We start from the raw sequence: 12,133 nt of genomic DNA on the forward strand, positions 1-12,133 counted from the left end.
GGGGGTGAAGGGTTAATGGGGGGGAGAGCAGTCAGCTCATCCACTCTGCTGGTCACTGTGTCCAATGGGGCTCCATGGCCAAGAGCCCAAAGGCATTTACACAATATTTTCAGGCTGAGAAATCAGCAAGAAGATGAAGATAACAGATGGAGGCAGAGATGAAAGAAAGGAAAAATACGCTACAGAACATTTAAAAAGCTGCAGTCACATTGCAATGTGGGATAGGGGGGCTGGGGGTGTGGGTGGAGGGGTAGCAGCTGGATGGATGGAGGAAGAGGACTGGTGAGGTGTGATGTGCTGTGACCCAAACTGCTGGGTGAAGCCATGAAGACAGACGCCCCGAGCCACGCAGAGAGAGAGAGAGAGACAGAGAGAGAGAGAGAGAGACAGAGAGATAGCGCTGAGCACCATCAGCTCTGTGGCCAAGCATGTGGAGGGTTAAAGGTCAGGGAGCGCGTGCACCACTGGCAGCGTCAGCACTGTATTTACAGTTGCATAACGGAGCCGCAGCATTTCGTAGAGCCGGGAGTATCAGGACTCCTGCAGTCAGGAAGTCTTTGTTTCCCTTATTCTGCTTTTGCTTTTTAGTCACAGTTTAATGTTTCAGATCATCATAGAAATTTTATTATCAGACCAAAAATAAGCTCAGCAAATGTAAAAAATACATTTTGCTCAGCATCATCATCCTTGGAAGATGACATCATCTTCCAAGGATGATGTCATTTATTAATAGAAAAGTTACCAAACCTACCAGATGCTGTGAAACATCTGCCCCCAGGTGTTTACAATAGCTAACGAGTCTTTAAATCACTCAGCATATTCCTTTAACAGAATATTTTCACCACATGAACTCTGACCTTATCTGAGGTAAGTGAGGTCAGCTGTGCTTGATGACCTCACTTAATAGGCTCTCAGTATATTTCTGGAATCCCAAAGCCTTGGCTAATGGCTCTGTAACGCTTTTTAAAGCTACATGCGAGTGATTTCTTTCATGTTGCTGAATTTCTTTAGGTCTGGATATGATGCATTTCTTTTTGAGAACTTTTCACCTATTTTATATTGACAGACATCAAATAACCAGTCTACCAGTTCCACCTGGTAGACTGGTTCACAATCCACATTTTCATCTGGTGTAGTTCGGCTTCACGCTGGACTGTGTCAAATGAAGCAACTCTTTGAAAAACCTGTTCCTTTCCTCACCTGTGGTGGCGCTGCAGCATGACCCACTGAAGGAAATAACACAAAAACCTCTGAAGAAGACTCTTCATACCTGTCAATTTTCCTGTTTTGGGAAACTACAGTTTTTAACCCCCCCCTTTCCCGCTGTGCTCCCGTATTATTATGTTTCCATGAATATCCGGTATTGTGCTGCCCGCTCTCACGTTCCCCAAACGAACCGACCTTTCTACGCAAACAGACCAGAGTTTGATTAAAGTGGACTAAACAGGGCTGGTGTGAACATACCCTAAGTGATTTCTTGATTCTAGAGGTAATCCAGCCTGGGCGTGGCTTGTCAAAATGAAATCTGCTCATCAAAACATGGGGTTAATCACAGTTAAGTCATGTCTTAACAACATAGACAAATCACTTTTCACAATGGCAAAACAGAAGGAGAAGAAATTCACCAACACTCTACAACGTGAACCAGTTCAACAACGGACAAATGACCTTACAGAAAAGATAACATGGGAATAATATGGAAGCTGATCAAAATGGAAGTGAACCTTTACAAGGATGATGAGAAGGAAAAACTCCAGGGAGTGTTTGAAAAGGTTGACAATTCAAAGCATCGTCAGTTCAACGGATAGGAGAGGCACCCCGGGCTTCTCATGGCGCCGGGTCATTAATGTTTTATTGATGATGTGACAGCAGAGAGAAGGAGGTGTGTGACTTCTAAAGAGCATCGGGATGTATTGATTTCCTATAATCAGCCAAACGGAGGGAAGCTGAGTGGCTCACACTTCTTGGCGAACATGAACACTGACCCAGAACATCCCAGGAGTTACTAAGGTGGAAAAGGAAGATTATATCTATATTTTTTTGGAGTCTGTGAGCTCTAGGAGTTGGCTGATCATTTCTCCCAGAGTTTCAGATCAAACAGTGAAGGTGTTGATTTGTCCGATTACACCAGAGTCCCTGAACGCAGCCTTATGCGTCCTGAAAGGAAGAACTGGATCTCCTGAACCCATCCATGATGTTTCTGTCTGTACTAATTCACTGCCCAATGCTTGAATCGGATCATATTGAGATCATAAACATAAAAACACAGAAAATAAAGGATTTATAACTACAATGTTTCTAGAAAGTATTCATACTCTCAAACCTTTTCACCTTTTGCTTCATTACAAACAGATTAGGGGTGTTGTTGGATCCTGGTGTGTTTAATTGGGATTTTATGAGAGAAAAAAACACAAAGTGGTGCATAAATGTTCAATTCTTTGCAAAAAATAATTCAGAACAACAACGTTTCGATTGGATTTAGGTTTAAACTTCGACTAGGCCATTTTATGACATGAAGCTGCATGTTCACCTTCACTGCTGGAAGGTGAACGTCCAACCTGGTCTCAATTCTTACCGGATCTAGTTTCTAACAACTCTACCCATCTTCAAATGAGCCGCCATTTTCCCTGTTCAAGAAAAGCATCCCCACAGCATGATGCGACCTCCACCATGTGTTATTGTGGGCATGGTATGAAAATAAAATTTGAAGTCAGAATATAAAGTCATCTCAATGCACTTTACCTAAAACACAATCTAAATTTAAATCCAGCTACATGTATTTATTTATTTTTCAATCAGAAATGTCCTGTTCAGAAATAATCTGAGAGCAAAAACTATAAAAATCCATCAGATCCTGAGAAACAGGAAATTAGTCAGTGTCACTATAAAAACAATAACCAATTATGAAACTGTGAATATTACGTTTTGCCAAATGTCATCGTCAAAATCATCAAGCAAATATACATCAAGTCAAATCAAATACATAAAAAATATTGATCAATGTTCCACTTATTATTATTCAAAACAGGTTTGGTTTGAAGGAAATCAGTGTTTCAGCTGTTTTGGAGCTTTCTGGAAGTTTATTCCAGATATGGCCACAGAAAATATGATTATATTTAACTTTGATGCGTTTTTATATTAGATTTGCTTATTTTATTTAATTTTTTTATGTTTTCTGTGATTGTTCTATGTCTTTGAAACCAACCTGCTATTGCGATTATAGAGATAGTCCTTGTTATAACCTCAAATATTTGCATGCTAACATTCATTCAGTTGTTTTGTTCCATTATAAAACAAACTAAACGACAAACAGTTGCCATTTTTAACATCTGGGAATCCCTCTGGTGGTTCAAAGGTCATGTGTGTTTCTGTAGATGCAAACAGACATTTTAATAGATAAGATGCATAACCAGCAACGAGCCGAGAAGCCAACAGATACGAAAGAAAGATTTTTAAATATCCGCCCCCCCTCAGATGTCGCTTACATGTAGACACATTAGTTATGCTTGGATTATTTATAGGTTAGGGTTAAGTGGGTAAGAAAAAGAAAACGCCCTCTGGGAATCTTGGAGTGTATTTGCTGTCAAGGCACATTTATTCTCCTGCTGCATAAGTTCGTTCCAGTTTTGTGAGCTTTTATCAGGCTTAGTCAGAGATACTGACTGCATTATTTAGGTTTAGCTTTTTAATTACCATCACATCTGTGTTGGTTAGAAATAAGACTGATAGGAACATTTTTCTTACTTCAATGCAATCTGCCTGAAAATAAAGAATATCAACAGTGAATTGCATCTTACAGAAATGGAAAGGTTCATATATCCAGACTGTGAAGCATCATATATGCAGACAGTTGGTTCTGACGGTTATTGGTAGAAAAAAACATAATGGAGTAAATTTCTGCCAAAATATTCTGAAATTTTGAGATTAATCTCAGACATTTTTGAGAAAAAATTTAAACGTTTTTGACTTTTTCACATTTGAGATTTCATAATTTTGGCCAAATATTCAAACAAGTCAGCAATGTTTTCAAATATAAAAGCTATTAATAAAGGCTAGTTTTAATGTTTATGTGTTTTAATGTAATACTGTGACAAAATTTCCACCGCAGATTAACATAAAGCAGTGTTTTTTATGACACATTGAGTACATTTCTGACTATTTGTCACAAATATGAATGATTTGCTGAAGAAATGTATTCATTCTACATACAGCCCTGATCTTTAAAATTGTATTTTAAAACCCATAATGGAAGTTAAGTGGAGTCAATTTAATAAGCAAAATGAAAACAAATATCCAAAATGAGATAATTACAGAAAAATTACACTTTTGGAGCCACTGAACATCTCAAGTGGCTTCAAATTAATGTTCCTTTCCAGGACTGAGGGCAAAAATATATATCTGCAAGATACTGACCTTTGACCTAGTTATAAAATACAAAGAGCTATGGTCAAACATCTGCATCTGTAAGCTGGTACTTTGTGAAATGTTGTAGGAAAAGACTTAGAGCTCTCCTACTGGAGAAACAGGGAATAGATTTTGTTTTAAACTGAATGAATGAACTCAAATTAAAGGCTGGATTTTTCTAAATGTAAAGATAAATTCATGTTACCAGATCTTTGATCAATTTGCCTCTTTGTTTTAGTGTCTCAATAAAAATTTATCATAAAAAAAGCCTAAAGTAACAAAGTTACATTTCTGTTTAACACAAACGAAAAGGTCAGATCCTGAATTTTGTAATAAAATTTAATGGGGCAGTATTATGTAAAATCGACTAATTTTTAGTTTTACATAATCTTGTAATGTTATTCCTTCATCAAAAACATACCTGGAGAGTTTCCTTGATTCTTTCCTGCATGTTTGAGAAATCCTTTAATCTCCCTTGGCAACCTTTGAGCCTGTTGTCATGTGCAACCTAGCACCACCTTCAAGGCGAAGCTCCATCTCTGAGCTGCAGTTTCCAAACTTCAGAACTTCCACCTCACAGAGCAGGTCAGTTCCTTCAGACTAGCCAGCAGCAATTAGCAAACACCTGGTGGATCCCTTCATCTGCTCAATGTAGCGCTGGTAAAAACATTGTTAAAGGGTTAATAAAGGAGCCATGTTGTGATGACTTCCTAGAGGTGAAGTTTCAGAAAGACTAGGAGTTTTTAAAGAGACAGAGGCCCAATTTCAAGGTGCTAAAATACAAGGAACATTTTATTTTAAGTCTTATTTAATATATAGCATTTTGACTTCACAACTATGATAGTGTTACAGAATTGCACTATGTGCCAGGAAAACACATAATACTGCCTCTTTAAGAAGTAGGTCTAGTGAACAAACCCATTTAATTTGACTGGAATTTGATCCGGAATGAACCAAATGGAAGCCAAGTCAACGTCGATGCTATATTTGGAGGACGGGGAACGAGTGAAACGAAGATGTTTCAAAATGTTTTAAAAATAAACCCCCATTCGAAATGAAGGCATCTCGGCAAAGACTTCGCCCCTACATGACAGGGCAACACCTGCGCTACGGCAGAGACGCTCCAAATAGAGCTGTCTGTCACTCAGCGCCGTGTGTACAGAGGCAGACACACGGGGGACACAGGTAGAGCACAGGGGGGCCCCTGAAGTGTCTCACTCAAAGAGCACGCAAAAGCAACGAGGAGGTGGAGAGGAAGAAACACAGAAAGGAAGACAAAAAAAAGATGTTATCACTTCCATCTCCTCCTCCACGTTGGTGTGAAGGGAGCTGGAGAAAAAAAACAAAAAACGGATGACCTACATTTTATAAAGAGAGAGAGGCTTCCAGCAGCAGGAGCCTCGCTGCATTAAGGACGAGTATGGAGAAGGCATGGAAAAGTGGGAGAGGGATGACGCGCACGGAGCAGATCCACAGCGACAGGAACAGCCACGCATCCATCTCTACAAGGCAGACATGAAAAGGTAGAAAGAAAAAGGCAGGCAGACAAAAGGAAACAGGGAAAAGTTTTGACGGTAATCCTCCTCGACTCTTCCTTCCTTTCCTCTCCAGTGGTTATATAAAGCACATCTAGAATTCTGTTCTATGCACATCAAAGAGCCTGCACCGCTTTGCAATCTGCATATATGATGCGTCCAGGGAGCTGCAGGAGGACTGTGTGTGTGTGTGTGTGTCTGTGTGTGCGAGTGTGTCTTACAGGAAATTTTGGAGTCTAAAATAAGCTTCTTTGGAGAGTATTTAGATTACTTAGAGCCACTTGGATCTGTGACTGCTTAAGTCCTCAGAAGACAATTCTTTTTTTCTCTCTTTTTTTCTTTTGTTTAATCAGGACACAAAACCCTGCAGAAATGACTGAAAAGAGAAGAAGAGTGTCAGTTTATGCAGCCGTGCGGGTGCAAAGTGTTAAAGCGGTGCTACTTCCTGTTGAGATGCGTTCATTATATGTTGTTTCTGTGGGAAATAAGACGTTTGGGCGATGAGAAAGTGTGGAGACAGTCTGTCACTGGAATAATATGGCAGCAAATTAAGTCATCTCAGAGGATTAGGGCTTCATAACGCAACTCAGCTGCTTGTTTTTAATTGGACCACTGCTGCCACCTGCTGGTCAAAGTATGCAACACCCCGTCTAAGTCGACCTACCAACTGAGAAAATATTTACTAAAACTGAATGCAATCAAAATTATATAAAGACTCCAACGGCAACGTAAGCTGGAACACTCTGCTCAGCTGCCTAATTTGGTTTTCCACTCTCCTGAATCTGTTTATGCACTCATGTGAAAAGTGTGCATCTAATGCTAATGACTGAAAACAAACAAACAAACAAACAAACAAATCAACCGAAGTGTTTCAGAATATTTTTGAACTAAACATTGAAATCATTTTAGAATCAGGATTTTTGATTTGACTTTATTTAATTATTTATTTCAAACTGATTTTTAAAAACAAGAAAACAAAACATAGGTAACCAAGATCAAAATCATTTGTTTACCACTGCTTTTCTGTTTGGAAAGGAGCAGGAGGAAGTTAACTCTTGTTTAATCCTACTCCTTATCCCAGTTTCCTTAAATATAGTACTTACTGACTTAATAATTATATTTAAAAAAATGTAGTATAACCATGTTATAATATTGAAGAGGATGAGATTCTAAAAGGTTATTTTTCTCATCGTGAATTTAGACCTACACACACAGTTCATTTTAGTACGACTTTATCCGACAGAACAATGTGGGAGGTAAACTGTATATGGTTTAAATTTTTATTTTTTAAAGAAAAAAAAATAAATAGAAAGATTTGCTGCGTATTTGGCCGGCTCAAATAAAATTATTTGTAGCTAAATGACCTTGGAAGATTCTTTTTTCATTATTTGAGATTGGGAGACGATCCACCACAAAATCAGGTCTTCAAATGAAAATGGAAATAAAAGGGTAATTGTTAAAGAAAAGCTTAAAAATTCCAATTTACAATCTTCCTTAAGTTACACAAAGTACACGGCAAACTCTGGGTAAGAGGTAAAACTGACTAGCTGAGGTCCAAACTTTTCCTTTTGGCTCGTCTTAAAGCTGCAGTATGTAACTTTTGTGAAGAATTTGGCTTTTTTGCATATTTATTAAAACTGTCACCATGTCGTGACAGTTTATGAGATGTAATCTGTAGGGGAAAAGAAAATCTCTTCCACTTCCTCCCTGAGCTACTACTATTACATTCCCAACCAAAAACAACCAATCAGAGTCAGGAGGAGGGGCTTAGCACTGTCAATCATCCTCATGAACTCAGTTAAACTTTCAACAAGTGTTAAAAAAATACATATATTTTTTTAAAAGTTATATACTGCAACTTTAAGGTTAAAGAATGACAGTGGTGGCATCATGCTGTGGAAGTGTTTCTTTTTTATATTTAATTTATTTTTTATTTTAGGTACTATTTTGTATTAAAAATACTCTGGAGTTAGTGGATGTCAATTAACTAAAGGCTTAAGGGGTATGGGGAAAAAAAAAAAAAAAAAAAAAAAAAAATATATATATATATATATATATATATATATTTTAGGCCGTGATTAATTAAGATAAGATTAAAACTCTGGTCTTTGAACTCACCGCAGCGTGAACTCTAACCAAGTTTCAGACGAAGTAAAGCAGCCACAAACCACAATAACATTTCTCTGGCCGTGCCAATCGATCTCAGGATACTTTCCCAAAGAGACGGCTTCTGTTTGTGTTTGTCGTCATTGAGGCCAAACAAGTCACGGAAAAATGCTTTTTGTTTCTTTTGAATTTATTTCTGGAAGTGATTGGACGTTTTTCCTGGCACGCTGCCCATGCAGGTCACATTTGTTTGTGAGTGTGGAATCATGCACTTCCTTCTGAAATGAGGCAGAAGGTCCCCATGGACTCTGTTTATTTTTCATCTTACATCAGTTCTGCAGTTTTGGGATTTTTTTGGGTACATTTTCTTTTACTACCATCTACGGGGTTATTAAAAAGAACTAACAGATTGGTTTTGTTTTTACCATACTTAAATATTTCTGATCATAAAACCATTATGTATAAGACAAATAACTTAAGTAAATGCAAACTATGTTTTCAATTGATTTCATTTATAAGAGAAAAAAACCTATTCAAAAAAGGCTGGTCATATGTAAAAAATACTAATAAATTATCCCACAAACCAAAAATCTGGTACTGTCACATTTAGTTCAATTCAATTCAAAAATACTTTATTGATCCTAAAGGGAAATTAAATTATTGTAAGCCATTAAGTCGAAGTTTTGTAGATGGTGGTGGCTGTGGGCAGGAAAGGTCTCCTGTAGCAGTCTTTATTACAGCACATTTATAAAAGCCTCTGAATAAAGACACTCAGTTTTACTAATGTACATAGTATTTTTACAACTACTTCTATTCTGAATCAATAGATCAAATGTTTAAAGTACTCCTTTAATTTTAACAACACGTCTGTTCTTACTGAAAGTCAGATTAACATTGTGGGGTGGCCAGTCAGAGTCCTGACCAAAACACTTTGCTATGCAGTGGCAATATTTGTTTTTCCTTAGACAAACATTTGGATTTAGCTTTTCTTCTTTCTTATGGCTTTATATGATGCTTAAATCTTGACATGGAGAAACGACTTGAAGAGGAAAAATGCCACATTGGTACATCATGTGTCACCTGTTAAATCACATTGTTGCCATTTGTTGCAAACCAGTTGTCACGGTCAAAAGACCTGCTACATTCCAAGACATGCTTAGATCTTTAATGAGAACAAAAAAAAATGTTGTGTATAGAACTAATTCTTACTAGAATATGTTGCCTTCTGTAATTACATTAACTGATGATCAAGAAAATTTTAAAAGGAACCTTAAAAATATCTATAATAGAAAATGAAATTATATTGACTTGATTGAAAGTGTGAATTTATGCTAGAAGTGAAGATTATTGTTTTTAATTTACCCTTGAAATTGTAGAAATTTTATGTTTTAATTTTGTTTTTGTGCTTTAATGTATTTTGTGAAGTTCTTTTGTAAAATGTTAAAACTGTTGAGGATTTTTTTTGTTTGAAATCTGCATTTTGATTTTGTTTTGTCTTAAGGTATTCCATTATGGATTTTTTATTTTATTTTATTTTGTAATGTTTGTAAAAGTATAATTTATGGTAATGTTTATAATGTGGACCCCAAGAAGAAGAATATCTACCACATAGAAGATAATAGGACTTCCATAAGTAAGCATGGAGAAATATTTTATGTGAAAATGTAAAACTAACTTTATTTCCAGCTAGCATTTTAAAATCAGCTTGAGATTTAACATGGATTTGTGCCACCCATGTTTGCTTAACATAATCTGTACATAAGACTTAAGGCTGTAGAAATCAGTGAGATAAGAATATGAGTCATGCTTGGAAACCTATGTGGAAAGATAACGTATCAGTTTTGCCTTCTTTTGATGGACTGCATTTCTTCAGGCCAAGTAAGAATGAAACTGCAGATGTGACTTAGCAGTTACAAAGTCCAAGATGGTTTAAGGTCAAACTACTGACAAATAATAAGAGAAAAAATATTCCAGACACCTGAAACAAGGCAGTTTGTGTTAAGTTGAAAGTTGATATTCTAGAGAAGGCAACAAGACAAAGAGAAATGTCGTTGAGCTTGTTCAGGGCACATATTCAAACAGTTAACATTCTCTGTCTAGAAAGTGAAGCATGCGTGTTGGAAATGGCTGTTCAAAGGGCATATCCTTCAATCTGTGTCATAGTGCACTTCTGAAAATAAATACCACATACAAAGTCAACCTTGAGCCACTACTTGTAATAAAGCCCGACTTTAATATAAGAAAAATGAATCCAGTTGTTCATCTTTTCCTGATTATGTTCTCAATTCAGAGTTTATCATTCATCCATCCATCCATCCATCCATCCATCGCTGTGAAACAACAAATAGTTACCAAGCTTTCAGAATGGATACTGGTCATTACCGCCTGTTGCCATTTTGTGTCTTTGTAGTTTTGTTTTTTTCATACCTGATTTTTACAGGTATGAAATTGAGTCTTCTGCCACTGAATGCTTCATACTGACCTTGTGCAAATTCATATCTACCAGAAGGGTATCATTAAATTCTAGGGTTTTTATCTCTATAATTTATGAAAATACTTAATAATAGGAAATAAACTCAGACACCATGGTTTAAGTGGCCATAAATAGGTGCAAAATTGTGAAACAGCAAATTGACCCCAGATCTTTTATTATGTTACCTGAAATAGAAAGTCTATCGTGGCAAAATCAAACTTTATCTATTCATGCTACAGTGTAGTAAATTCAATTACATTAAGAATCTCAGAAAAAACAGCCAGAAGATTCACACATATTTTTCCAAATAAACAGAGAGAAGACAGCTAAGATCTTATAATGGGGATTTCTTTCTGATATGTTTTATATGGTTGCCTTTATACAGCAACAGGATGTTTATGAGATGTTTGTCAAGTGACAGAGAAAGGTGGGGAATCCTTCATAATTTACGCAGCATTGTTTTTCAACTAGCCTAACAATTAATTATGAGCAGTTGAGAGTGAACACTATTGTTATTCAAAGAAGAAGTCCAAATAGGACAACTCCAAACTTCTACACTACAGTCAACTGTGCCAAAAATAAATAAATAAAGCCCATAATACTCTCTCAATCACTGATTATTTCTTTATAGACAGAATCTATCTTCCTCTCTTTACACAGAAAAACTTCAGTGAAGTCAGAGATCTGATGTTGTTTCAGTACAATCAGCCAGTCCTTCTCTATGGCCTGTTCTTCGTTGCACTCTTGGAAAATCCCAGCCATTTAATCTGCATTGCTGTAGAGGCTTTGTAGTGATACCGCTCACAGGTGAGACTCCCTGGTCTTCACAATGTCTAGTTGTTTCGAAAAAGTCTGCCATGAAAACTTTTTTTTTTCTGAGACCAGATCAGTTTCTCCATCTGTGTTAGCCGTTGTTTAGAAAACAAAAATAAATTCACATATTAACATGAGCAGCACAGATTGCTGGCAATGTGTTTTGCTAGCAAAACTTTGGGGTGAGAGGTTCACCCTGACCATCCAATCACAGAGCGGAAAACGTGACGCCACTGTATGCCTTTGAGCAGGCGTTGTAAATCTGTAATCAGATTATCAGAAAAATAATCAGAGAAAAAAATCTGTAATCAGCAAATCTGATAGCTGATAGGTTAATTAAAAGAACCATTTCTCTGCTACATCACTTGCTGAACGTAGTATGGCAAGCCGTTTTCACAAAATTTAGTTTTACCGCACTTACATTCCAAATATCTGAAATCGGATTTTGACTAAGAGGCATGTTTAAATTAAGATTTCTCTAGAGATATTTTGACTAGACAACATACCAATTTGAGATATCTCTAATTACACCCAGACTAGAAGAAATGATGTCAGATTTACAATTGAGTTGCATGGAGCTGATGATCTGAAACATATATTTCAGACCTATACAATTAAATTATGTGTAGTCAAAGTGAATTCAACATATCTCCTGTATAGTTTTGACTAGTTATAATTATGACTAAAGATATCTTAAATGTATTTTCAGATAGCAGTTAAATAGATTCGAGTAGTGCAAATCTAGATTTGAGATATAAGTTGGGACACTAAACAAATTGTGAATGAAAACTGAATGCAATGA

Source organism: Poecilia formosa, unplaced genomic scaffold (assembly GCF_000485575.1).
Source record: "Poecilia formosa unplaced genomic scaffold, Poecilia_formosa-5.1.2 Scaffold4, whole genome shotgun sequence".
In the NCBI taxonomy this organism is placed as follows: Eukaryota; Metazoa; Chordata; class Actinopteri; order Cyprinodontiformes; family Poeciliidae; genus Poecilia; species Poecilia formosa.